The sequence below is a fragment of the Bubalus bubalis genome, chromosome 8 (genome assembly GCF_019923935.1).
Source record: "Bubalus bubalis isolate 160015118507 breed Murrah chromosome 8, NDDB_SH_1, whole genome shotgun sequence".
NCBI classification, from domain to species: Eukaryota; Metazoa; Chordata; class Mammalia; order Artiodactyla; family Bovidae; genus Bubalus; species Bubalus bubalis.
Genome location: NC_059164.1, coordinates 45,948,790 through 45,975,175, shown reverse-complemented (window position 1 = coordinate 45,975,175; position 26,386 = coordinate 45,948,790). Strand labels below are relative to the sequence as shown.

Genomic DNA, 26,386 nt, shown 5'->3' with positions numbered 1-26,386 from the left:
GAGTATTTTTTGGTAGTAGGTGTCCTGAGTCAGGTCGCATGCATTTAATAATTGAGTTTGTACTCATTTCTTTCTCCACTGACTTCAACATACAAGCAACCAAGAAGGAAAGAGATTAAGAGTGCCAACCTTTGCTTTGAAACAGAACAAATATAACTAGGACACACAGACAGAATTCAGACTTTTGCTGTCTAATACTCTAATGCTTGTCCTGATTTACTGTTGTGTGTCATGGTACTTCACACTCAACTACCTGATTCTAGAAGGCATTTGAGCTACAAACCATTCACATAAAGGGAAAGTTTCCCTTATCTGGAAATGCTTCTCATCAGCAGATTTCACTCATATGGAGTCCCTTTTCTCCTGACAGTTCTAGGCAAGTGAAAGATTGTTGTCACTAACTGGCCACCTCTCAACACTAGTAAAATTTATAGTTAATGTCTTCAGTATTCAAAATATCTGGCTCCGAAATAGATAGGCTTAATACAGAAGGTTTCTTTGGTTAGTGAAAAAGTTAGAAGATGAAGAAGTGAAAGTGATCTGTCTCAGTTTCTTTTTTGATTTCTTCTTTATCCATATGCTGACCCTTCCTCAGAGTCTCTGTCCAAGGTCTGCGCTCTTCTTGGTGCTTTCTCTCTGAAGATGATTTCATCTCTCACGTTTCATTTCTCATGTTTCTATGGTGTTGAGTACCATCTGTGAGCAGACTTTTGAACTTATACCTCCAGTTCTCCTTTCTGAGCTACAGACACATATATCCAGCTGCCTGCTTTATATTACTACCTAAAATCTACTGAAATGTCAAATTTAACCTACCCTATACCAAACTCATTATTTGTTTAATCTTTCCTCACTGTGCTGGTAGATAGGTTATATGGCCAATCTGTGCTTCACTTTTCTGTCTTGTAAAATGTATTTGTTGTTGTTGTTGGTTAGTCGCTCAGTCATGTCACATGTCAGACTCTTTGCAAACCCGTGGACTGCAGCATGCTAGGCTTCCCTGTCCTTCACCATCTTCTGGAGCTTGCTCAAGCTCATGTCCATTGAGTCAGTGATGCCATCCAACCATCTCATCCTCTGTCTTCCCCTTCTCCTGCCTTCAATCTTCCCCAGCATTGGGGTCTTTTCCAGTGAGTCAGCTCTTCAAATCAGGTGGCCAAAGTATTGGAGCTTCAGGTTCAGCATCAGTCCTTCCAATGAATATTCAGGATTGATTTTCTTTAGGATTGACTAGTTTGATCTCCTTGCAGTCAAAAGGATTCTCAAGAGTCTTTTCCGACACCACAGTTCAAAAGCATCAATTCTTAGGCACTCAGCCTTGTTTATGGTCCAACTCTCATCCATACAGTTCAGTTCAGTTGCTCAGTCATGTCTGACTCTTTGTGACGCCATGGACTGCAGCACACCAGACTCCCTGTCCATTTCCAACTCCCAGAGCTTGCTCAAACTCAAGTCTGTCGAATCAGTGATGCCATCCAACCATCTCATTCTCTGTTGTCCTCTTCCCCTTCTGCCTTCAATCTTTCCCAGCATCGGGGTCTTTTCTGATGAGTCAGTTCTTTGCATCAGGTGGCCAAAGTATTGGAGCTTCAGCATCAGTCCTTCCAATGAACACCCAGGACTGATCTCCTTTAGAATGGACTGGTTGGATCTTCTTGCAGTCCAAGGGACTCTCAAGAGTCTTCTCCAACACCACAGTTCAAAAGCATCAATTCTTCAGTGCTCAGCTTTCTTTATAGTCCAACTCCATACATGACTATTGGAAAAACCATAGCTTTGACTATATACGGACCTTTGTTGGCAAAGTGGTATCTCTGCTTTTTAATATGCTGCCTAGATTTGTCATAGCTTATCTTCCAAAGAGTAAGCATCTTTTAATTTCATGTCTCAGTCACCATCTGTAGTGATTTTGGAGCCCAAGAAAATAAAGTCTGTCATTGTTTCCATTGTTTCCCCATTATTTGCCATGAAGGTTGACATTAGATGCCATGATCTTCGTTTTTTGAACGTTGAGTTTTAAGCCAACTTTTTCCCTCTCCTCTTTCACTTTCATCAAGAGGCTCTTTAGTTCCTCTTCACTTTCTGCCATAAAGGTGGTGTCATCTATATTTCTGAGGTTATTGATATTTCTCCCAGCAATTTTGATTCCAGCTTGTGCTTCATCCAGCCCAGCATTTCAGATGATGAACTCTGCATATAAGTTAAATAAGCAGGGTAACAATATACAGCCTTGATGTACTCCTTTCCCAAGTTTGAACCAGTCTGTTCCATGTCCGGTTCTGTTGCTTCTTGTCCTGCATACAGGTTTCTCAGGAGGCAGGTCAGGTGGTCTGATATTCCCATCTGTTTCAAAATTTTCCACAGTTTATTGTGATCCACACAGTCAAAGGCTTTAGGGTAGTCAATGAAGCAGAAGTAAATGTTTTCCTGGAATTCTCTTGCTTTTTCAATGATCCAGCGGTTGTTGGCAATTTGATCTCTGGTTCCTCTTCCTTTTCTAAATCCAGCTTGAATATTTGGAAGTTCTTAGTTCACGTACTGTTGAAGCCTAGCTTGGAGAATTTTGAGCATTCCTTTGCTAGCATGTGAAATGAGTGCAGTAGTTTGAACATTCTTTGGCCCTGCCTTTCTTTGAGATTGGAATGAAAACTGACCTTTTCCAGTCCTGTGGCCACTGCTGAGTTTTCCAAATTTGCTGGCATATTGAGTGCAGTACTTTAACAGCATCATCTTTTAGGATTTGAAAAGTATTTGTAGGGGAAGGGAAAGAATAAGTAATCCTTTTGTTTATGGTTGCCCTTAGGGCTTTTGGAGTTATTGATAAAAATTACCTTATCTCTCTATAAGTTTATAAGTGCATTGTAAATATCTCTGAAAGAAAGCAGAAGACAACAGGAAATTTTGAGAGGCCTCTACAAGGATAGAAGGAAGTCCTTTACCCCTAATGTTACTCCAGCAAATGGTGATGTTTTGCTGATGTGTGTATGTAAATTTCAAGCTTTTCTTTTAGCAGCTGCTGGAGCCACTGTCACTTCTGCTCGACTTCTTGCTCATGTTACTTCTTAACTGCCAGGCTCTACAACTCTGGGCCCCACTGTGACTAGGAAAGGCTCTTTTGGCTCTAAAATTTTGTCACTCTGCTAATTTTAATTTTTAAAAGGGAATGTTTGTAACTTTCTGTAGACTTAAAAGCCTCAGCATTACTATATCTCATTTACCTCACAGTTTACATCCATTTAGTCACTAGGTCCTGTCTGCTCCCCTGCGACTTTATTGCACTGCTCTCGCTTTTCAGCCATTCCTTGCCTCAGGCCTCAGATGCTGACCTTCTTTCTGACCTCTGCTGGCCTCTCCCCTTTGCACCACCTCCAGGATCACCTTCCTTGAGAGACTCTTCAGTATAGCTTAAGGTCTTTCACAGTCTGGTGCCCCTCATCTAGATTCTTAGTGGTCTGCCATCGTCGGTGCTTTCACCCTTTTATCTTCCTAATAGACTCTTCCTTTGCCTTGACCTCATGACCTTTTAGGCGCCATCTCTGCTTTGAGCTGCACTTCTCTCCTCCTGGAGAAGGAAATGGCAACCCACTCTAGTATTCTTGCCTGGAGAATCTCATGGACAGAAGAGCTTGGTGGGCTACAGTCCACGGGTCACAAAGAGTCGGACACAACTGAGCGACTTTACTTTACTTCTCTCCCCCTGAGGGCCCTTCTCCCGGTTTTTGTCTCTTAGTTTGCTGTTTGTATTTCTGTACTAGATGAGAGAGACAAGTTTTGTGTTCCTGGTACCAAGAATGTCTTCTGACCCATATAGTAATAGACTTAAGTGTTTAATGTTTATTTGAATAAAGGTTTTAAAGTTTCTTTCCTAACTAGTAAGAAAGTTTTCTCTAAGAAAAAGTTATTTCTGTCTTTTTTATTAGAAAAAGCTGGTCAGTATCTTCTTGTTGCACTTTCTTCTAAAAAGCTTTGCTGAATGTTCTTTCTGTAGCTCTTTTACTCCACCTCCCTGTCCTTAGAGACCTCAAAGGCTAAGTCAGCTCTGCAGCAGCCTCTCTGGTATACCCTCTGCTTCTGGAAACACCTCCCTGATGTTGGGTATCCCATGAGCTAGGAGCTTTAGTGGCATACTCAGTTATTAATGTCAGAGTTGGGACTTGAACTTACGCTGCCGCTTTGTCTAGTGTTCTTTCCTTTGTGTCTGACCGAAGGCAGCATCCAGAATACTAGGCAAAGCTCCCTAGATTGGTTTGAGAAAACATTGTTTGGCTGGTTCTCACATTTAAATTTAGGTGATCTGCTGCTGCTAAGTCGCCTCAGTCGTGTCCATCTCTGTGCGACCCCATAGAGGGCAGCCCACCAGGCTCCCCCATCCCTGGGATTCTCCAGGCAAGAATACTGGAGTGGGTTGCCATTTCCTTCTCCAATGCAGGAAAGTGAAAAGTGAAAGTGAAGTCGCTCAGTCGTGTCCGACTCTTAGCAACCCCATGGACTGCAGCCCACCAGGCTCCTCCGTCCATGGGATTTGCCAGGCAAGAGTACTGGAGTGGGGTGCCATTGCCTTCTCCGAGGTGATCTACTGAACTGCATATATTTATTGATATGCTCTAGTTTATAGATAATTTTAAAAGTGAAATATAAAGTTTTATACATTTTCTCAAATCCAGAATTTATTGAAATTCTTACCTTTGTTCACAGCCCTAAATTCATTGTTATTTAAGGTTGTTTTGCAAGTGATTTTAGATTAATTAATTTTTAATTAATCTAGACAAGTGATTAAAATTAATTTTAATCTTGCCCCCTTTGCTCCTTCTCAGAGCCCTCTGCTATAAAGTGACTCAGTTAGACTTGGAGAATTACGATTGGAATGTAAGGATGTCCAGACTTTTGAGTCTTGGCCGACCTTTCTTTTGATACCAGAAGAAATGAGATACTGAAATAAATGTGTATATTTGAAATGCTACTTTCTTGGCAAACTGAAAATCTTTCTAGCTTTCTTTTCTTATATTCAATTTATGGATGCAGTCAAGCCAAAGGTTACTACTCTTAAGGACCGAAGATTTGTCTTGCCTTAGAGATTCATTGGTGAGCCAAGTTGACTGTTCAGCAGTTCAGTTGGCTACTGCAGACCAGCCTAGGCCATCTCTTGAGTGGATGTAAGCTAAAAATAGATGATTCTTTTGGAATTGGCAAAGCACAAACTCTGGATTGTTTTTTGTTGCTTGTTTCAGATTGGACTTTGTGTGCCTATGAGTAGATCTTTGTGTATACATTACAAGCTAATAATGGTTATTTTGCTTTAATTACTGTGGAGTTTTATCTACGTTCCCCCACCCTACCTACCCACCCCATACTTTCCAGCTTCTTCCCCAGTGAGGCAGAGGAAGGGAGGATGTGTATCAGATAACTTAGAGCTCTAAAATGCAAGATCATGCTGTTGATTTTATAGATGAAGTAGCAGACCTAGAAATGCCTGTCATTCACCAGGTTGATAATGGCACAAGATGGAAGTGACAGTGGGAAACATTTCATTTTTTTATTTTAAAAATATACCAAACCTAATTTGGTCCTTGGAGTAAGGTTATCATACAAAGTTCAGAGTGGTCCTGAGGACTTTTTCTGGGGGGAAGATTTCCTTCTGCTATCTTTAAGCATTTCCTGTTATGTGTTTGACAGGGGAGGTAGTGGAGTAATTGATGATAATCCTTGAGAAGTTGTTGGTCATTTTGCTGAGAGAAATGAGGGGGCCCGTGAAGAGAGGAAGAGGAGAGTTACCATGGTAACAAGAGATTCTGTCTGACTAGATCTTCATCCCAAATAGAATACTTCTTTCCTGTAAAGGAAGGGATCATCTTGTGTTAATGCGTTTATTCAGTTTCAGAACTGGAAAGCAGCATGATATATTGAAAAGAGTTTATAGCCTTTACAGCAATGAACCAGAAAGTAAATCCTAGCTAGCTACCTAACTTCTTTAGGTCTTAATTTTCCTAATCTTTATAATAAAGATGATAATGCCCACCTCACATGGAGTTGTAAGAATTTCAGGAGGTAATGTATACAACATGGGTGCTCAGGAGGCAGTGGTTGGTGGTGTTTTAGGAAAGGAAAGGCAGTGTAGAGAAGTCGTCATGTTTTGGAATCAGGCCAGAGTTTTGGTACAGCTTGGATCAGTTGACTTACTGTTTACCTCTGGCAAGTAGGTAACCTTTGGGCCCCAGATTTTGTATCTGTATAAAGCAAATCTAATAATGCATATCAATTGTGTATTTATGAGCTTTAACTGAGATAATGTATATGAAAATAATGTGCATAATGTACATGAAGTTCAGGGCAAGATAGCAATTCAGTAAATGGTCTAGGAGCTGGTAGATGCCTCAGAACAGGAATGTCTAGATTTAGTCCCTCAGGATTGTTATATACTTCCAATTTGCCACCATCAAATTTTGGTATCGGGATTAGAATTCTTTAGGAGCAAAATTTCAAAAGTAATACATGCCATTTTTCCCATACAGTCTTTTCTTAATAGTTAATATTTTGTATTCTGACTGCATTTCTGTTTTCAGTTAGAGCCCTTGCATCTTCTTTCCTTTGAGCTCTTCCTTCCAGTTTGACAAAATGATTCTTGAACATTTAAAAAAACTGAGACAAAATAATAATAAAAATAAAGGTTACAAACCATGAACTAGAGTAGTGTTGCTAGAGATTACTTTTATTAAATACCTGAAACACTTAAGTAAATATTCAGTAAATATATCTGACAGAAATATTTGCTAAATATTTTGGTAAATATCAAGTAAACATTTTCATTTGTAGTAAAGTCCTGCAACAAATCGTGAGCATATTTAAAATAAAACACATGGAGAAAATGTACTTGAGAAATTGCTGTTTCAAAGTAATATTCTCATCACCCAGAAATCTTTCCATTTTTGGAGACTATGGAGGTTCAAAGATCAGTTGTTAGTTTACCCTGTACTTTCTGAAACTACACTGTATGTTTAGGCTATTAAAGTTAAAACATTTTTTTCCCTTCTCCCTTCATTTGTCCCTGACTGTAATTTCTGTTCAGGATTTATATGTAGGGAACTATATAAACTAGAAATATTGTATGTTGCCTTGCATGGTTTTTATACCTTTTCTGTAATCTTGGGACTCAGTTTGAAGAAACGTTTTAAAGTATGTTCATTCCATACTGGTTCTAGATAAAATGATTATTTCACTAATTATCCATAAAAGGATAAAAATGGTAAGTTTACAGAAAATTTACCTTTGACCTTGTATATTTGTGCACAATGTATTTGATCTAGGGATTGAATTTACTGTAAGTAAAATATGATGCGTGATGATGGGGAATGCAAGCAGGATTGATTTTCAAAAGAACGCTTGTAGAAAAGAGGTAAGGCAGTAGCTTGTAGGTAAGGAGCAGTTACTGACTAGATCAGAAAGCCAAAAGTGAAGGTGCTACAAAGCAAGATTCTGGTTTAAAGAGGGGAGAAAAAATTAAAAGCTCACTGTCTCTGGTTTTCGTACTCTTATCAACTACTTCAGTTCAATTCAGTCGCTCAGTCGTGTCCGACTCTTTGCGACCCCCTGAATCGCAGCACGCCAGGCCTCCTTGTCCATCACCAACTCCTGGAGTTCACCCAGACTCACGTCCATCGAGTCAGTGATGCCATCCAGCCATCTCATCCTCTGTCGTCCCCTTCTCCTCCTGCTCCCAATCCCTCCCAGCGTCAGAGTCTTCTCCAGTGAGTCAACTCTTCGCATGAGGTGGCCAAAGTACTGGAATTTCAGCTTTAGCATCATTCCTTCCAAAGAAATCCCAGGGCTGATCTCCTTCAGAATGGACTGGTTGGATCTCCTTGCAGTCCAAGGGACTCTCAAGAGTCTTCTCCAACACCATAGTTCAAAAGCATCAATTCTTTGGTGCTCAGCTTTCTTCACAGTCCTACTCTCACATCCATACATGACTACTGGAAAAACCATAACCTTGACTAGACGGACCTTTGTTGGCAAAGTAATGTCTCTGCTTTTGAATATGTTATGTAGGTTGGTCATAACTTTCCTTCCAAGGAGTAAGTGTCGTTTAACTTATCTGTATTTAAATCTGTATTCAGATACTTTATATTTTTCTCTTGCTTTATGTATAGAATAGTATTATTTCTATATCTGGTTCTAACTAGATTTTGTTAATCATGGTTTTATTTTCTGCTCTCATCCCATTACTTCTTATCATCTCCCAGGAGTCTGTTTGAAACAGTGTATTTTGATGTTCAGGCTCTTTCCTCCCCCTAGCTTTCTTAAGGCTTCTGACCCAATTATAGGAGGGAAAACCAGAAAGATGTGTTATTTTATTTTGGGTGTGAAAAACTGGATGTACTGCTTTAGTGGTGCCTTGATAATCAGGAAAGAAGTCTTATTCTGTATGTGTTTTTTATTGGGTGACTTCTTAAGCAAAGATAAATTGTATCATTGTTTTTTCTAACTTAGGCAAGAGATCTATATTTTTTACTGTTTGATGCTAAGTATATTGTAGGTTTTTGCTTAAAAATTTTTTCATTAAAATTTTCAACTTGTTAGAACTTGGGTTTATCATCATCATCATCATCATCTTTTTTGTTGTTCTTGTTTTAGTTTTCTCTTTTTGACAAGTTATAAATATAAGTTGTAATTCATAGCCTCTTTGGGACTGTTTCTTAAGTAGATTCCTAAACTGTACGCGCAACTATTCTAATATGAAGGGGCAGTGTACACTTGGATTGGCCAGGGATAACCCCAATTTATGTATGTTTTTTTGGCTAACTTATTAATAGAAGGAGGGAAAGAAGCCCTTTCACTCTGAGTGAATTGGATGATGAAATATGTGGTTGCCCTGCCCTGGCTTAATGACTTTAACGAATCTCCAGTGTGGTCACTGTGTTTGTGCTTTCTTCTCTGGGGTCAAGATGTCCACTTCCACTGAAATCTTGGAGAGGTGTGCTCCAAAATGATTGTGGTTGTTTGTGTCTATGTGGTGGTATTATGGATAGTGTCACTTTTTTCCCTGTACTTATCTCTCACTTCTAGCTGTCTACTAAATGAAAGTGAAAGTTGCTCCATCATGTCCAACTCTATGCGACCCCATGGACTATATATAATCCATGGAATTCTCCAGGCCAGAATACTGGAGTGAGTAGCCTTTCCCTTCGCCAGGGGATCTTCCCCACCCAGGGATCGAACCCAGGTCTCCTGCATTGCAGGTAGATTCTTTACCAGCTGAGCCACCAGGGAAGCCCAAGAATTCTGGAGTGGGTAGCCTATCCCTTCAGCAGATCTTCCCGACCCAGGAGTCAAACTGGGGTCTCCTTCATTGCAGATGGATTCTTTACCAACTGAGTTATCAGGGAAGCCCACTAAATGAAATTATTTGTTATTAAAACCATAGCAAAACAACTGAACATGTTTTCAAAAATCATTTGTTTTTAACCCCCCAAAATGGAGACTGTGCAGTGGTGAAGCCTATCAGTCAAGCTTCTGAGTGCCAAGTGATACAAACTGGCTATTTTAAATAGAAATAGAATTGGAAGGGTTAAAGAAGGTGATGGAACAACAGAAAAGCTAGAGAACAGCTAACAAAGGCAGTAGATAACCTCATGCCATGGGCTTAGTCTTGGGATCTCATGGCTACTGGGCACACCATCACTGTAGCTGGACTCTTCCCACTTTGATTTTGCTGAGTCCTTGAGTAACTCTTTCAAAGTGGGAGTGTTACAAGCTGAACTTGTACCCTAGCCTCCAGGGAGCAGGAACAGACCACATCTTCCACTCCAGGAAGGGAAGGCAATGCTTTTTGGTGATTTCCGTTTGAGTTTTTTTTTTTTTTTTTTTAAACCATCAGCATGATGCTGATGATGAAAATAGTAACGATGATCTACTTATCTTGATATTTATTAGGAATTTAAATGAGACAGGCTGTACATTTAAAGGGAAATCTGCTTTGACTTGAAAATGATTGTTAATTGCCACTAGTTGGAGTCACAAGTAATGGTGCTTTGCTATTGTTTACCCTGCATAATTCAGCCCTTACTTAGAACCTTTTATCATTTCTTTGTCTGGTTGGAGGAGTTTGGAATACTAATTATTTTGACACAGGGGTTGATTTAGATACATGCCTTGCCTTTAACTCAGGGTTATTTTGCTTCTGAGTTGTGTCAAACTTAATAATATGGTAGCTTTTTAAGTGCTTTAATTGTCAGAATGTACTGCCACTGTTATGGGCTGTTTATAAACACTTAAATGCATTTCTGTAAATCAGTCTAGAACTTAAATGTTTATAATGAACCTAAAACCAAGTGGGGAAAATTAGAAACATCTTCTGTTTATTGCTCTGGCCATGTTTCCCTGGGTTCTTAAAGTTTGGCTTGGGATTTAATAGAGCACCCAAGTGGTAGATAGCATCTGTGTGACAGTTCTTCACTTATCAGAGTCAAGATATTCCAGTGTGCTGAGATTGTAGAATTTAGTAAATGTTTTATTAATAGACCTGCAGTAGGGAGTGGGGATATGTAGAATGTTATGACCAATAGTACTTGTTAGATTTTCTATTTTAATTTTCTCCTTTAAGTATTAGAATTGAAAAATAATTTGGCACTCTACAAAATGGTATTTCAGAAAGTCACAGTTTTCAAATAAAATTTAATCAAATGCATACAATTTTTGTTTTTTGGAGTCATTTCTGTTTGCCACTGAAATACCTTGGGCTTGTGGCGTCTCTTAGAAAGCCGATCATGCAGTGTTCTGGCAGCTCTTCATGCCCAGGGCCTGTTTTGGCAGAAACCTGACTTCATGGTATCATCTACTATAATTTAAAGTGGATCCTCAAACCAGTATCTCTCCTCAGAGAAATTATGTCATTCATATTCTGCATCTTGCAGCATGATGTGAAAGAAACCATGTTCACAAACTGCTGTTTGATTCTCTCTCTATATTTGTGGAGGTGGTTCACTTAGCTGTTTTCATTTATTTACAGTTTCATAATAAAAGTCTTGAAGAGATTCATCTTAGTTTCTTAAATTTGGTGTTTCGTACCTGGTGCCCATAAAAATCTTTCTTGGCTCCTGTTGATGTGTTTTGGTGCCCTGGTTGGCCCTCATTTCCTTTCTCTGGCGTGTGAACTATATAGGTCATTAGTATAAGCAGTATCATATTATGGGAAAGATGCTTGGTTTTTTGTGTCAAATGATTTTGGATTTTCTCATCTTGGACCTGTTGTTTAGTAACTGTGTGATCTGGATTGAGTCTCTTAGATTATCCTAAAATCTGTTTCCTCATCCTCATAGAATAGAAATAAAACTTACTTTCTCTTTTATAGAACGCTGCTTTCCTGGTGGCTCAGTGTTAAAGAATCCACCTGCTTATGCAGGAAATGTGGGTTTGATCCCTGGATTGGGAAGATACTCTGGAGAAGGAAGTGGCAACCCACTCCAGTATTCTTGCCTGGGAAATCCCATGGACAGAGGAACTTGGTGGGCTATACAGTCCATGGGGTTGGAAAAGAATCAGGCATGACTTAGCGTCTAAACAGCAACATGAGAAGAAATGACATTACCTTTCAGAGAATCAGCCACTTAACAAATTATAATGCACCATTATTTTATGTGCCACTAAGAAAGAAAATTCACTGCCTATTAAACTGTGATATACCAATGGTTGCAAAAATGCATCCTGCTTCCAGAAATTATAAATGTAAAAAAGTAATGTGCATTAGAATCAATGAGAGATGTTACCCATTCTCCTTAGTGATGTAAGAGTGGTATTTCAAAAACCACAAATCTTATGATGTCACTTCCCTGCTTGAAATACCTCAGTGACACCTATAGCCTAAGGATAAAATCCAAACCCTTAACATGATGAACAAGGCATGGCAAAATCTGGATCAAAGTGTGATGTCCAGACTAGCAGCATTGGCACCACCCAGGAACTTTTAAAAAATGCAGCAGCTCAGACTATCCCAATTCTGCGGAATCAGAAATTGCAGGACAGATCCCAGAAATATGTGCTTTAACAATCTAATCTCTTTAGGAGCTTCTGATATATCCCACAGTTTGAGAACCACTGGTGTAGGTCAAAATAATTTTAAGTTTCTCTTTTTCCCCTTCCTCTCATGTGCAGATAGAAGTTAATATAGAAATACTTTTGACTGCTAGAATAGAAGGTGAGTATTCTTCTCAAGAAATGATCTCCCAGTAAAGAGCGCTTGCACTCATATGAGAGGGGACTATCTCAATAACTGTTTTGAATAGATTCTTTGTAATGACATTATGAATTGAAAAGATTTCAATCAGTGCTTAGTTTCAGATATTTTTAGAATTCAGTGATGGCAAGTAGTTATGAAATGAGTTGCCAGTCCAGGTTCGATGCACGATACTGGATGCTTGGGGCTGGTGCACTGGGACGACCCAGAGGGATGGAATGGGGAGGGAGGAGGGAGGAGGGTTCAGGATGGGGAACACATGTAAACCTGTGGCGGATTCATTTTGATATTTGGCAAATCTAATACAGTTATGTAAAGTTTAAAAATAAAATAAAATTTAAAAAAAAAAATTAAAAAAAAAAAAAAAGCAAAGGCATTTAACACCAATTTTACAATTATTCCTCACAGTTCCAAATACTGAGTGTCTTTCTAAGGCCTTTTGAAGATCACGTAAAAAAAGTAAAACAATAGCTGACTATAATGTGGAGATGATATGTGTATAAAATCAAATGGGATAGTTAACTGACCGGAATGAAATAATTATTTCTGACTTGGTATAACAGTTCTGTGGCCATATCATATATACTTAAACAACTAAGGCAACTTAAAATGAAGATGCTATCTTTTGGAAAACTGACTTTATGAAGTGGCTTTATTGCTGGAATACAATAATGACCAACATGCATGTGAAACATTTGAATGAACTTGCTTCATGAGAGAAAAAAAAAACTTTCCGAGTAATATTTACATGAATTAAAAACCATCAAATATTTAAAATAAATCATATACTTAAATATTCATTATTATAAGTAAATATTTGACTGTTCCATCTCTGTACCTGAAAGTTCACTTAAAATTTTCAGGGAGCAATTGCCAAATAATAATAGTGGTAGTTTCAAAAAAAAACTACATCATTTTCTCTGCCTGAAATGGTTCTACCACATGTTTCTCCTCATTTGGGGATTCTTGTGTTCTTTGAAACATTGGTACCATCATCTCCCCATATTGACTGTTCCTGTTTTCTTTCCCACCCCAAGGTTAGCAGAACCTTTCTTTTGCCTCCTGTAGCATCTGACACATGCTGTAGCGTCAGTGCACCTGTCTGCATTGCTTTGGTGCTTTCTGTAGCTTTTTTATTTCTTCTGTTAATGTGTTTGTTATTTTAAGGCTGTGTCTGTATCTATAGAGTAACACTTAACTAAGTGTAGTAAGCATGGATTTTGTAGACAGTCTTGGTTTGAAGGATGGCTTATTCATTATTTAGTTTTATAACTTGAGGATATTTAATTTTAGTCTCCAGATACTGAAACTAATAATTAGTTTGTTGAATTACAGTAAGGAGTGAAGGAAGTGGCACATGGGAGCCTTTACCAAATGCTTATTATTCAATTTTGTTGTCACATCATAGGAACCTAGAATATATTTCTTAAATGATAGGGAGAGATTTTTTTTTTTTATAACTTAGACCTCACTGTCAATGGATAGATCAAAAAGCAATAGTAATCCATGGATATAATTTTAGCATATGTTTCAAAATTTTATTTATTAACTAATATTATTTGTATCATTTCAAACAGTATTAGTTTATTCTATCCCTTTGAAAAAATACCACCCACAGTCTTACCTTTCAGTGGCAACTACTGGTATATATGTTTTTATCCTTTTCATGTCTACTTTTTATTTTTGCATAACTGAATTTGCTAAAATACAGTCTTATTTACCTTTTATAACTGGAATAGGAAAAGTCTTCTTAAGGTGAATCTGTTTGAATTAGGGACCTAAATTTCACATAAAGGGTGAAAAAGGTTTCAGTTCAGTTCAGTCGCTCAGTCGTGTCCGACTCTGCGACCCCATGAACTGCAGCACGCCAGGCTTCCCTGTCTATCACCAGCTCCCAGAGCCCACTCAAACTCATATTCATTGAATCTATGATGCCGTCCAACCATCTTATCCTCTGTTGTCCCCTTCTCCTTCTGCCTTCAATCTTTCCCAGCATCTGGGCCTTATTTTGATACAAAAATAGTATAAGCTATTAAAATTAAATTAATTTTACCTTATACTTAACAAATATATATTGTTGCATCTGTAGGTCAGTTCATAGAATGAACAAAGAATTACTCAAACATTATTTCTGTTGTAATATTCCCATTTCCCTCCCCCAATATACTTTTTACTTCCTATTTGAACTTTACAGGAATTATTAAGAGGGCCTTTATTTTGTCAAAGTAGTGGAGAGTTTCATCTCTTCTCCCTGTGATCTCCCCTAATTCTTGTATATACAAGTTTTCCTCATTTGAAGAGTCTTAATGCGTTATTTTTGTTGATCTTATCATCTGCAGGTGTTAGTTGACTAGGTTCTCATTTGTCTGGAACTTTGTTATTATTTATATCTGTTTTCTTGTCACCATGAAGTCTTGTTTATTTTCAAGGTTTTTAGTTTCATTGAATTGTATCTGCATTCTGTTATCAAATGCTTAGTTTTCAGTGAAAGACTAATCTGTGCCTCCATTAGATAATTCTATGTTTGTTTGTTTTTTTAAAGTAGGGAGAGATACTTGAATTTATGACTGGTCAGTTCACTTTTGAGTATTTTTGTGTTACTTTTGCAAAGTCTTTACAAATTTGTGATTGATGACAAAATTTTAAATACAGCTTTTTACATGGCCATTTTTGCTTTACTCCTGACTCTTTGTAAGCTTCATTTAAAAAAAAATCTTATTTTTTAATGAATTCAGGTATACCGGATTCATATGGTCTTATGTTTGCTTCTATGAACAGTGATTCTTGATAGTAACTGGTATGTGCTTTTTTAATTTCAAAATGTTTGGATTGTTTTCTATGAAGAAATTCCTAAGGCAGGATCACAAAATAAGTAAGGTAGGATTTTTCTTTTTGCTACATACACTGTGCAGCTTGCAGGATCTTAGTTTGCCAACCAGGAATTGAACCCTGGACCTTGCCACTATAAAAGTGTGAAGCTTTGATTACTGGACTGCCACAGAATTCCCGGGATGGGACCATTTTAAAGGTTCTCGATACATATTGCCCAGTTATTTTAGTATTTCACATTGAGCAGCAGCATGTGAATTTCAGTACACTTTTATCTATATGTATTTTTTTTTTAAGAAAACAAATTACAACAAATGTGAAAATTAAATCAAGAGTATCCCATTGGTATATATGCCTTTTATAGGAAAGTAAATCCACTTTCTTGGTAAATTGTTTGGCGCATCCTGTGTTCTTCCATTCATTTTATTTAAGTGTTCCAGATTAATGCTGAAGTACAGGCAGGTATGTCATTTCCTTATTCCCCATTTTCTGCTTACTTGCTTTTCTACCAATTTCAGAGCCTAGCAGTGGTCTCCAACATCCATCTCCACCATCTTTGCAGTTGAGTTTATTCTGTCCCACGGATCCATGCTGCTGGCAGCCTGAAGCCCTGCATTTGCCTGTGTTCTCCTTACTGCTTTTCCTTTGCCTGAGGTGCTCCACCTCCATCTCTGCCAGAGCCATAACACATCCTTCAGAAGCCATTGTTTATTAAAGGAGTACATTTCTCTTATTAAAGAATTTTGTGGTTTTGGTCACTCATCCTTAGGTGCTCAGGTGGAGACTGAGCCCTGCAGCAACCAAACCAACGTGTCGGCTGTGTTCATTCCTAATCTAGTTTATTCAGGCTGGTACAGGGGCTGAGTCTTTCATTACAAAATGCCCTCCCCAAACCTGCCTGTATTCTGCCTTCAGGTCAGGAGCAGTTAAATCCTACATCCCATGAAGCCTTCCCAGATCACTAAGTCCTCACCATCTTCATCAGAACCACTTTGTTCTTAAAATCTTTAGTGCAATTTTTATCTTGGCTCCTGGGTTCAATCTCTGTGACACCAAATCTACTTTGACTTTTTTGTTACCACTTGTACTTGGTAATATATTCAAATATTTTTATCCTATATGTGCTTGACTGATATTTCTTGGCTCTTGGCCTCAGTACTTACCTCGGTAATCTTACCAGGACTTATTCCTTTTCTGTAATCATGGAACTTGACTCGAATTTTATTCCTGAATGAGGCGGTGGGAGAGGAATATCTCTGTCACAGCAAAGAGTTGTGATTAGGGCTTTATGTTTGATATAATAATGATGAGATATTTAGGTATCTGGATTTTTGTATGTTAGCCCCAAAAGAAGGACTCTTTAAAGTAACAGTCTCTTAAATTTTTGAGGTGTTTGTATTTGCTTGCTTTGTTGAGCTGACCTTGCTGCTGTTTTCTTGCTCTCTTGGGTATCTGTTTTTTAAACAACTGTTGGTGGGTTAGCGTGATTCCAGCTTCATTTCCGCCATCAAACGGCAGCAGAGACTGTTACTTCTGTGAACTGTAAAGTTTAATATAAGCAGAAACTAAAATATTTCTTTGTAAAGTACAGTGTTTCTATATAAAAAGGTACTGATGACAGTACATATTAGTTTGACTCCAAAGTAGAAGAATAAAAAGATGTTTTGGCATCATTTCTGCACCTTTACTTTGGACTCAGCATTATATATCTAAAGAACTTTTATTGCATTTTTCATATTCCCTTTACAGATACTGGATTATCAAAAGTTTTTGTGAGAAACATTTTGAAGAGAAATATTTTCATAAAGTTGATGTGCTTTTTGCAGCTTCAGATAGAAAATTTTAAAGTGTTATTCAAAGGATCTAAATCCAGACAGTGTATTTTTCTAGTAACAACCAGTCAGTTTTACACTTAGAGTGAGTGAGCTTTATATATATTTTTCGTCATCATATTTCACCTATCAACTTAGGATATTGGTTCTGGCCACTATTCATACTTTTATTATTGAAATCTTCCTGTTTTAAGAATAGTCAGCTAAAAATAGCTTGTGGATCTGGAATTTTTACCCATGTCAGTTATTTCCTTCTCCCTTATTTTTCCGAGGGTCAAGGTAGGTTGTTAGACATTTGCTGCGATTTTTTTCTCCTTTTTTATTAATAATATTTCTTTAAATGAAAGAGGAAAAACTACTTCTCTGGGCTCTCAGAACTGTTTTGTATTAGTATAGAACATTACATTTTCTGTGTAATTGAGTACAGTAAAGTATAGTAACTCAGTTTTTACTTCATCTTTCCTGACTGAATATACAACACAGAAGTGGGGACTGAAGTACTGTATTTTTAGGGCCTTTACTGCATTTACCTCATTGAGAAAAGAAATGTGACAAAACAAACACATTAAAATCGAAAATGTTTTTCCTTAACAATACATTTTATACTTTAAAAAGTTCTGTTTAGAGTTACTGGTTCAATTAATGGCAGTTGTTCTAGATACACGTTTTCCTCTAACTAGTAAATGGATTTCCTGTGGTCTGTGGCGTATGGTGTTAGTTTGCTTGTTTGATAGCACATGAGGTAAGGGTATAAAATGACTTCAAAGGACTGTGGGTAGGAGGGCAGGATAGGCCTATTAAATGCCCTTGTCAGACTTTTTATTTTTTTTAATTCTTTTCCTTGATATGAGGGTTAAATCAAATAGGCCCCAGTTTTCTAGTAGTACTCTGTAAAATGGAGGATAATAATAATATCCATCATAGAGTTGTAAGAAGGATTGAGTGAAAAGTACGTAAAGTGCTTAGGACAGTGGCTAGCATGCATTTAACTCTCTCTTGTTATTATTACATTCAATACTATTTTTAGTTGATTGTTCCCTGTACAGAAGCTTTTTAGTTTGATGTAATCCCACTTGTCTGTGCTCGCTTTCATTGCCTGAGCTTCCAGTGTCATCTTTGAAATCATTGCCATAACCAGTGTTATGAAACCTTTCCCTTATGTTTTCTTCTAGGAGTTTTATGTCTTATATTTAACTCTTTAAACCATTTTGAGGTGATTTTTGTGTATGGTGTAACATAAGGGTTCAATTTCATTCTTCTGAATGTGGATATTCAATTTTTTCAAGACCATTTGTTCAAGAGACTATCATTTAACAAGACAGCACTTTAGTTAGTGTTAGTCACTCAGCCATGTCTGACTCTCTGCGACCCCATGGACTAAAGCCTGCTAGGTTCCTCTGTCCATGGAATTCTCCAGACAAGAATACTGGAGTGGGTAACCATTCCCTTCTGCAGGGGATCTTCCCATCCCAGGGATCGAACTGGAATCTCCTGCATTGTAGGCAGATTCTTTACTTTCTGAGCCACCAAAGAAGACTGTATTTTATCCCATAGCAAAATAACTTTTGTTATTTATTTTTTTACTTGTAGTTTGGCCACAGAGGTTCATATTTTTCTGATACCTGCCTGGAATAGGAAGTGGAGAAATGGGTGAATCTGTTTGTTTTTTTCTTGCAGATGTCTGTGCATTTAGTAGTAGACAATAGGTAAATTTCTTGAGAACCCCTCAGGATGCAGTAAAATGAATCTAAATGGGAGGTGAATAACATATGTGATGTGATGGTTACTGAGTTGTGAAAAAGAATTCTGGATTTTGAGGCACAGTTAATTTGGCTTTTGGAGTTTCAAGAATAGGAATAGTTGCATTATTGACAGAGATGAGAGTTTTTAACATTGGGAGGGGGAGGCATAGGATCTGCTGGAGTGTTGAGGAGCCTGAGGGTGGTTTTGCATTCTTCCAAATTCATAGACAGGTGTTTCTGAAAAGCTTTCTGTTTTCTGAAGCTAAAGTATGAGCTTGGAACCCAGGGGAGGAAAAACAGAAGAAAAAGAGGCTCTCTATGTCTAATGTCCATTCAACAAATAAAACTTATCAGACATGTACTGTAGTTTTTGATTATGTATCAGTGCTTTAGCTCTTCTATATAGACTTGGGGTCTTTGTACCTTGAGATTTCCTTGGATGAGGTTGTAAAATAACAGAGATGTTTTAAGTCTGGGGACTCTGATGGAATAACTAGTGGGGGATTGTCTTCAAACTCAGAGATAAGGATTTGAGGAAGCATAGCTGGAAAATCCCATGGACGGAGGAACCTGGTGGGCTGCAGTCCATGGGGTCTCGAGGAGTCGGACACAACTGAGCGACGTCACTTTCACTTTTCCCTTCCCTGCCTTGGAGAAGGAAATGGCAACCCACTCCAGTGTTCTTGCCTGGAGAATCCAAGGGACGGTGGAGCCTGGTGGGCTGCTGTCTGTGGGGTCACACAGAGTCGGACACGACTGAAGCGACTTAGCAGCAGCAGCAGCAGCCTCTTATTCCCTAATAAAGCATGAGGATAAAGCCCAATCAAATCCTGGGCCCAGATCCTTCTTGATTTTTGTCATGGCTCTGTGGCTTCTTTTATAATTCACTTGACTTCACTGGTAGTCCCATCTCTCCCATTTTTGAGCCTGAAGTAACCCTTATGGTTAACCTTTTGTAGAAGCTTCCAAACTGCTTTGCAAAGCAGCTTGCCATTTTTCATTCACACATGCATTATAAGAGATTTCCACTTTCTCCACATCCTTGTCAACACTTGTTGTTATCTTTTTTATTATAACCATCCCATTGGGTGTGAAGTGGTATCTCACTGTGGCTTCTGTTTTTATTTACCTGATGGCTGATGAGGTTTGATTGTCATTACTTATTGCCATGTGCTATTTGGTCAAACATATATCATCTTTGGAGAAATGTCTGTTAAGATTCTCACTTGTCTCACTTGTAAACTGCGTCATTTATCTATTTTACCACTGAGTTGTGAGAGTTTTGTATTTGCTTTCAGCTATTGGGTTTGAACCTAACATGCCTTTTTTGATTCTGGGAGAAAAAGGACCTGACAGCAGTTAATAGCCACAGTTCTCATTACTAAGATGTTTCCAGTAATCTTAACATCTAAGGTAGAGAAAGCCAGAAATGAGGAATGACTTGCTCCTGAGTGCAGATGAAAGAAATCACTGTTCTCTTATCCTTATATCCCAATCGGTCTATTCTTTTAATTTAACTCTAAACTTTCCGTTCAATTCAGTCGCTCAGTCGTGTCCGACTCTTTGCAACCCCATGAATTGCAGCACACCAGGCCTCCCTGTCCATCACCAACTCCCGGAGTTCACTCAGACTCACGTCCATCCAGTCAGTGATGACATCCAGCCATCTTATCCTCTGTCGTCCCCTTCTCCTCCTGCCCACAATCCCTCCCAGCATCAGAGTCTTTTCCAATGAGTCAACTCTTCGCATGAGGTGGCCAAAGTACTGGAGTTTCAGCTTTAGCATCATTCCTTCCAAAGAAATCCCAGGGCTGATCTCCTTCAGAATGGACTGGTTGGATCTCCTTGCAGTCCAAGGGACTCTCAAGAGTCTTCTCCAACACCACAGTTCAAAAGCATCAATTCTTCGGCGCTCAGCTTTCTTCACAGTCCAACTCTTACATCCATACATGACCACTGGAAAAACCATAGCCTTGACTAGACGGACCTTTGTTATTTTCTTATTTTGATATTTTCTTATTTTTTTTGATTTTGTAATTACAGTATAAAAAATGGTTGTGCAGTTTTTCACCAAATTTTCACCAGATTTAAGATGTTCTGAGTGAAAATGAAGGCTGTGGGTCATACTTTGGGTGATTTTGGGAGTAAGATGGCCATCATCTGTGAGAGAGGCTGGGGGGTGATTTGGAAGCCCTGCCACACTTACCCACGATGTGACACAGGAACAACTTCAAGTGTGAGTTCTAAACAGAAAGTTACCAGGAAGATGAGCTTAAGTGCTGGTTGGCAGCTGGCTCTAGCCTGCTCCAGGGTTGGTAGCAGCGGTGATTCTCCAGTGCAGATGGAGAGAAGCCAGCTGCTTCTCTTAAATAAAATCCATCATTTACTGATTTTATAGGCAAAAAAGCAAGGCATATTTTACTGACAGTTTTCGGATGGTGGCAACATTCTAGCAAAGGGGGATCTGTTCAGTTGATACTTTTTATGTTTAAGCTCATGTGTCTCTTGAGATTAGGACCTTTTCTCATGAAAAGGACTAACTTTGATTTGGCAAATAAACATTTGAAACTTTTGGGGGTCAGGGAAGATGTTCAAGTTCACTTTAAATAACAGCACAACATACATAGTTCATAAAATCAGGTATAATGGTAGGACATATTTTCACTGACAGTTTGCAGTTTGATTTGGAATTCTAAATGTTCCAAAATGGAAGATGGTAGCAAACTACAAGTAGATAGCATTGACCAGATGATACTTGAGGGGTGTGTTTACTAGGTAAGTTAAAAGTGTGTTAAGATCTTTTGTGAGTAAAGGACAGAGATTCTGAATTCCTAGAAATAACTCGTTACAAAACTATGCCTGTCCTTATGGAGAAAATGACAAAGTATTCCTGAAGATGTAAAAGCCCTCTTGAACATGATGTGAACAGAGGATGAAATGATTTTTTATTGTGTGGAAGCCATTTCTTCTGAAATAGCCTGTAAATTCGGTGAACGTGTGTAACTTGATAATCTCATCTAAAATAAACAATTGCTGGGACATTTGGTTATACATATGGAATGAATCAATACCAGAGCTTTACCTCACACATTAAAGAAAAACTCCAAGTGGGTAATTCTTTGGCCTCTAGATTATACACTTTTAAGCAGGGAGTTTCATATTTTTTCTTTTGTGACCCAGTGTGTACCCAAACCTATCTTTGTATAACTGAAATGTTAAAAGAAGCAGTACTCTTACACCTAAATGCATATTTTCTACTTTATTTCTTTTTTAATAAAATACAGTCTGTGACCCAGTACATTGGTTTCATGAGTTGCTGAGTGTAGCTTGACAGAAGTGACAGGCTGCCTTTGAGAAGCTCTTTTATGTGTGTACAGGGAGATGTGTGTGAAAATGTCAGAATGTTTATGATAATATACATCCTGGACATTCATTGAGAAAAGGACTCAATATACTGATAAATATTAAGATGACGTAATACTATATGACAGTTACAGTGAGAACTGGAGTTGGAGTTACCTCTGTCAACATAGATAAATCTTGGAAAACAAACAGATTGGTAAAAAACTGTGAAATGTTGTATCATACTGTTATTGGTACAAGCTGAGTCTTAATTTCCGGATAGCTGTTAACTGTCGAAGGACAAACTGAGGCGGGGGAGAGGGTGGGCTTCAGCTCTGTAGTAACTTAGTCGTTCATTTAAAAAGATCTGAAGCAATTATGACTAAATGTCAAGGTTTGTTAATATGCAAGTGAGTGTACCTGTTTTGTTTTGAATAATGGAATATAATAAATAAATATGAGGGAGACAAAAAGGAGCAAAGGGGTTGGATGAGGCTGGGGCCTTAAGCAAGGCCCAGATCATCAGAGTTGTATTTATCATGTTAAGAATATTTTGCCTTATCTTGAGAGCAAAAGAATTTAAGAAAGAAATGAGATAACATTTGTGTTTTTGAAGACTTATTTTCACTAATGTGTAGGACATAAATTGGGTGAATGGAGGTTGAGGGTAACATCATCGTAATTCAGTGTTGAGGTATTTGTGGTCTGAGCACAGCAGGGCGGTAGGAGGGGGAGGAAGGTAGATATCAAAGAGGCCAATTCATTGGTAGCCAATCACATTTAGGGGCAGGGGCTGAAGTTGAGGATAACTCTTAGGGTCTCTGTTCACCACTGTTGTATATAATTGGTGGTGATTGTGATTGTCCCTGGAAGGGGAAACAGAAAAGCTAAATCAGATTATAGGTGATACATACAGAGAGAACTGGATAGTAAGTTAAATTTTTCTACGGGAAGGTGGTTATGCTAATCATTTTCAGCTTGAATTTAGAAAGAACTAGAACTAAAATTTTATAATTATTATTTTTATGTTCACACAGGTATATTTTGGTTTTTGTTACATTGTTTGGTTTTGATTACAAAGGTAATTTTCTCTTTAAAGATGCATGCATGCTAAGTTGCTTTAGTCATGTCTGACTCTTTGTGACCCTGTGGACCATAGCCCATCAGGCTCCTCTGTCCATGGGGACTCTCCAGGCAAGAGCACTGGAGTGGGTTGCCATTTCCTCTTCGAGAGGATCTTCCCAACCCAGGGATCAACCTGCTTCTCTTACGTCTCACTTTGGCAGGCTGCAGCTTTACCACTAGCGCCGCCTGGAAAGCTTTGTTAAAGACGGAAGAGGGGGCCTTTTCATGAAGATGGCGCAGAAGGCGAAGAAGGAAGCCCCTGCCCCTCCTAAAGCTGAAGCCAAAGCAAAGGCTTTGAAGGCCAAGAAAGCAGTGTTGAAAGGTGTCCACAGCCACAAAAAAAAAAAGATCCAGACGAAGCCCACCTTCCGGCGGCCCAAAACACTGTGGCTCAGGAGGCAGCCCAAATATCCTCCGAAGAGCGCCCCAGGAGAAACAAACTTGACCACTATGCCATCATCAAATTCCCCCTCACCACCAAGTCAGCCATGAAGAAAATAGAAGACAACAACACACTGGTATTCATTGTGGATGTCAAGGCCAACAAGCACCAAATTAAACAGGCTGTGGAGAAGCTCTATGACATTGATGTGGCTAAGGTCGATACTCTGATCAGGCCTGATGGAGAGAAGAAGGCATATGTTCAACTGGCTCCTGACTATGATGCTTTGAATGTTGCCAACAAAATTGGGATCATCTAAACTGAGTCCAGCTGGCTAATTCCAAATATAAAAGTTTTCACTAAAAAAAAAAAAAAAAAAAAAAGATGGAAGAGGGGAATTCCTTAGCTGTTGGATTTGGCCCATGTTCAGTCCCTAGCTGGAGAACTAAGATTTCGCAAGTCATGTGCCAAGGCCAGGGGAATAAAAAGATGGACCAAAAGGTGCTATGATTATCTGACAAAGTACCAGCTTGAATAGTAATGGAGATACTAGAAATGATAATGGAAAATTGGGTTTGCATCATTTATACAGTTTGTGTATGTTTATCGTACTTTCAGATGTACCATTGGGTATGGTTCTTTTTATCTGTTGGGTTTTTCCTTCACGATTTAGCATTCTTAAACATTATAAGAATTTTTAAAGTAATACCACTGTTTCTTAGGTTTATAATTTTAACTGTTTCAGTTGCAGCTGGTTCAGGAAGCCAGCTTTGTGTTTATTCTTTTATTACTTTATTGTCTTCCTTTCACATGAAAGAAATTTCGTAAAACCCAAAGTCAGCAATTCCACTGAACCCATAAATAGAAACCATTTTTCTGTTGGGGGCATGCTGGGATGCACCTGCTGGTGGAATGGAAACCTACTTTGTCTTTCTATATCCATCTTTATATGTTGGAGATGTTACTAAAAATCTTCAAATATGAGAGACCCTTGTGTGTTTCATCATCAGAGATTCTGTTCCCTTGTTTGTAAATCAGTGTATACCTAGCACAATGCATGGCATGTGCTGTGCTTAGTCGCTCAGTCATGTCTGACTCTTTGCAACCCCATGGACTGCAGCCCGCCAGGCTCCTCTGTCCATGGGGATTCCCCAGGCAAGAATACTGGAGTGGGTTGCCATGCCCTCCTTCAGGGGATCTTCCCAACTCAGGGACTGAATCCAGGTCTCCTGCGTTGCTGGTGGATTCTTTACCATCTGAGCCACCAGGGAAGCCCAAGGATACTGGAGTGGGTAGCCTATCCCTTCTCCAGGGCATCGTCCCGACTGAGGAATCGAACCAGGGTCTCCTGCATTGCAGGAGGATTCTTTACCAGCTGAGCTACCAGGGAAGTCTGCATGGCATGTAGTTGGTCTTTAATAAATACTTGTTGAATGAAAGTACCATCTTATTGAATGTTTGAATCTTTTATAGTTTGTTTTTAAAGTTCAGTTATTGCTTTGTAAAAATAAAGGCATCACTCCTGGAAGCATGTTTTTACTTAGAATAAGAACACAGAAGTGGTTCACAGTGAGCAGGATTATATGAGAGGTTTGGGTGTTCTGTGATGTAATTCATGGTAGAATGAGCCTTGTTTGTGCTGAGCCTTTCACTGGTCAGACAGTCTTATAAAGTACAAGTAGGGTTTCCAGATAAAGACATTTTTATTTGTTTAAATTTACACATATATTATTCAGAATTATATGGTAAATAATTTTATTACTTTTGGGCATTGAATTTATTTTAGAAAAGGGTTTAGATAAACAATATTAAAATTTGAAAATGGTGGCATATTTTTAAATTAAAGTAGTTAGATGTTTGAATAGTAGCTGTCTTCTTGAGCTATCTTCTATAGTAAGAACTCAGGGTTTTTTCTTCTTTATTTCAACTGTTTGAAATGCAGGTGAGAAAAAATACAGAGTTTTGAAATCTTGTGATGTGCAAGACACTGAACCAGAAATTGGACGGTGTGGAGAAGGTGGTGCCTGGGCATGGGAGAGGAAAATATGTCTGCAGGTGATTGAACTGCCTGAAGGCTGAGCTCTTTGGAGGACTGTAGGTCCTTCCGCAGACTTGCCTGTTGAAGGGAGAGTGCAACTGCTGAGATAGAGTGAGTGAGGAAGCATGGCTTTTTAAGGCAGACTAGATGGTCTTGCGGAGAAGGCAATGGCATCCCACTCCAGTACTCTTGCCTGGAAAATCCCATGGACGAGGAGCCCGGTCCATGGGGTCGCTAAGAGTTGAACACGACTGAGCAACTTCCCTTTCACTTTTCACTTTCAAGCATTGGAGAAGGAAATGGCAACGCACTCCAGTGTTCTTGCCTGGAGAATCCCAGGGACGGGGGAGCCTGGTGGGCTGATGTCTATGGGGTCTCACAGAGTTAGACACGACTGAAGCGACTTTGCAGCAGCAGCAGCAGCAGCAGATGGTCTTGAGTCCTAATAGGAGATCCACTTGGGTAGGGAGGCATGCGAGGATGATAGACGCAGATTGGGAAGGAACAGGCTTCAGTTCCACCCTCTGCCTGGATTATTAAAATGTGGAAAGAAAGCCTGTGACTAACTGGTCAGCACCTTCCTAATCTCTTCAGAATAAGCTTTTTCATTTTTGTGTACATTAGTTCAAGTATAGTTGTTGCAGTTGATTTTTTTCTTTTTAAGCTGAAGCGATGTGCAGATTATTCTTGGAGTTATGGCTGTTGGGCCCATCTGGGCAGGTAGAGTTTAGGTTGTGAAACCTAGTCCCATGTGCTTTTTCTGGATGGAGAAGCCCTGGGTAGAGGTGGGCCTGGCCCCTCAGGTGTCTTTGTGCAGTCAGCATAGACTCAACCACTCCCTTATCCTTGGGTCATTTTGAACAAAGAATT

The 26,386-nt window shown here is 38.9% G+C and overlaps 1 protein-coding gene and 1 pseudogene across 10 annotated transcripts in view; both read left to right on the top strand.

Moving 5' to 3' along the window:
• Positions 1-24,642, top strand: part of LOC123466107 — a 146,631-nt pseudogene extending 121,989 nt beyond the window's left edge.
• The window catches only part of SRPK2 (SRSF protein kinase 2), a 254,237-nt gene that overhangs the window by 127,769 nt on the left and 100,082 nt on the right, over positions 1-26,386 (top strand). The gene's annotated exons all lie outside the window — the stretch shown is intronic.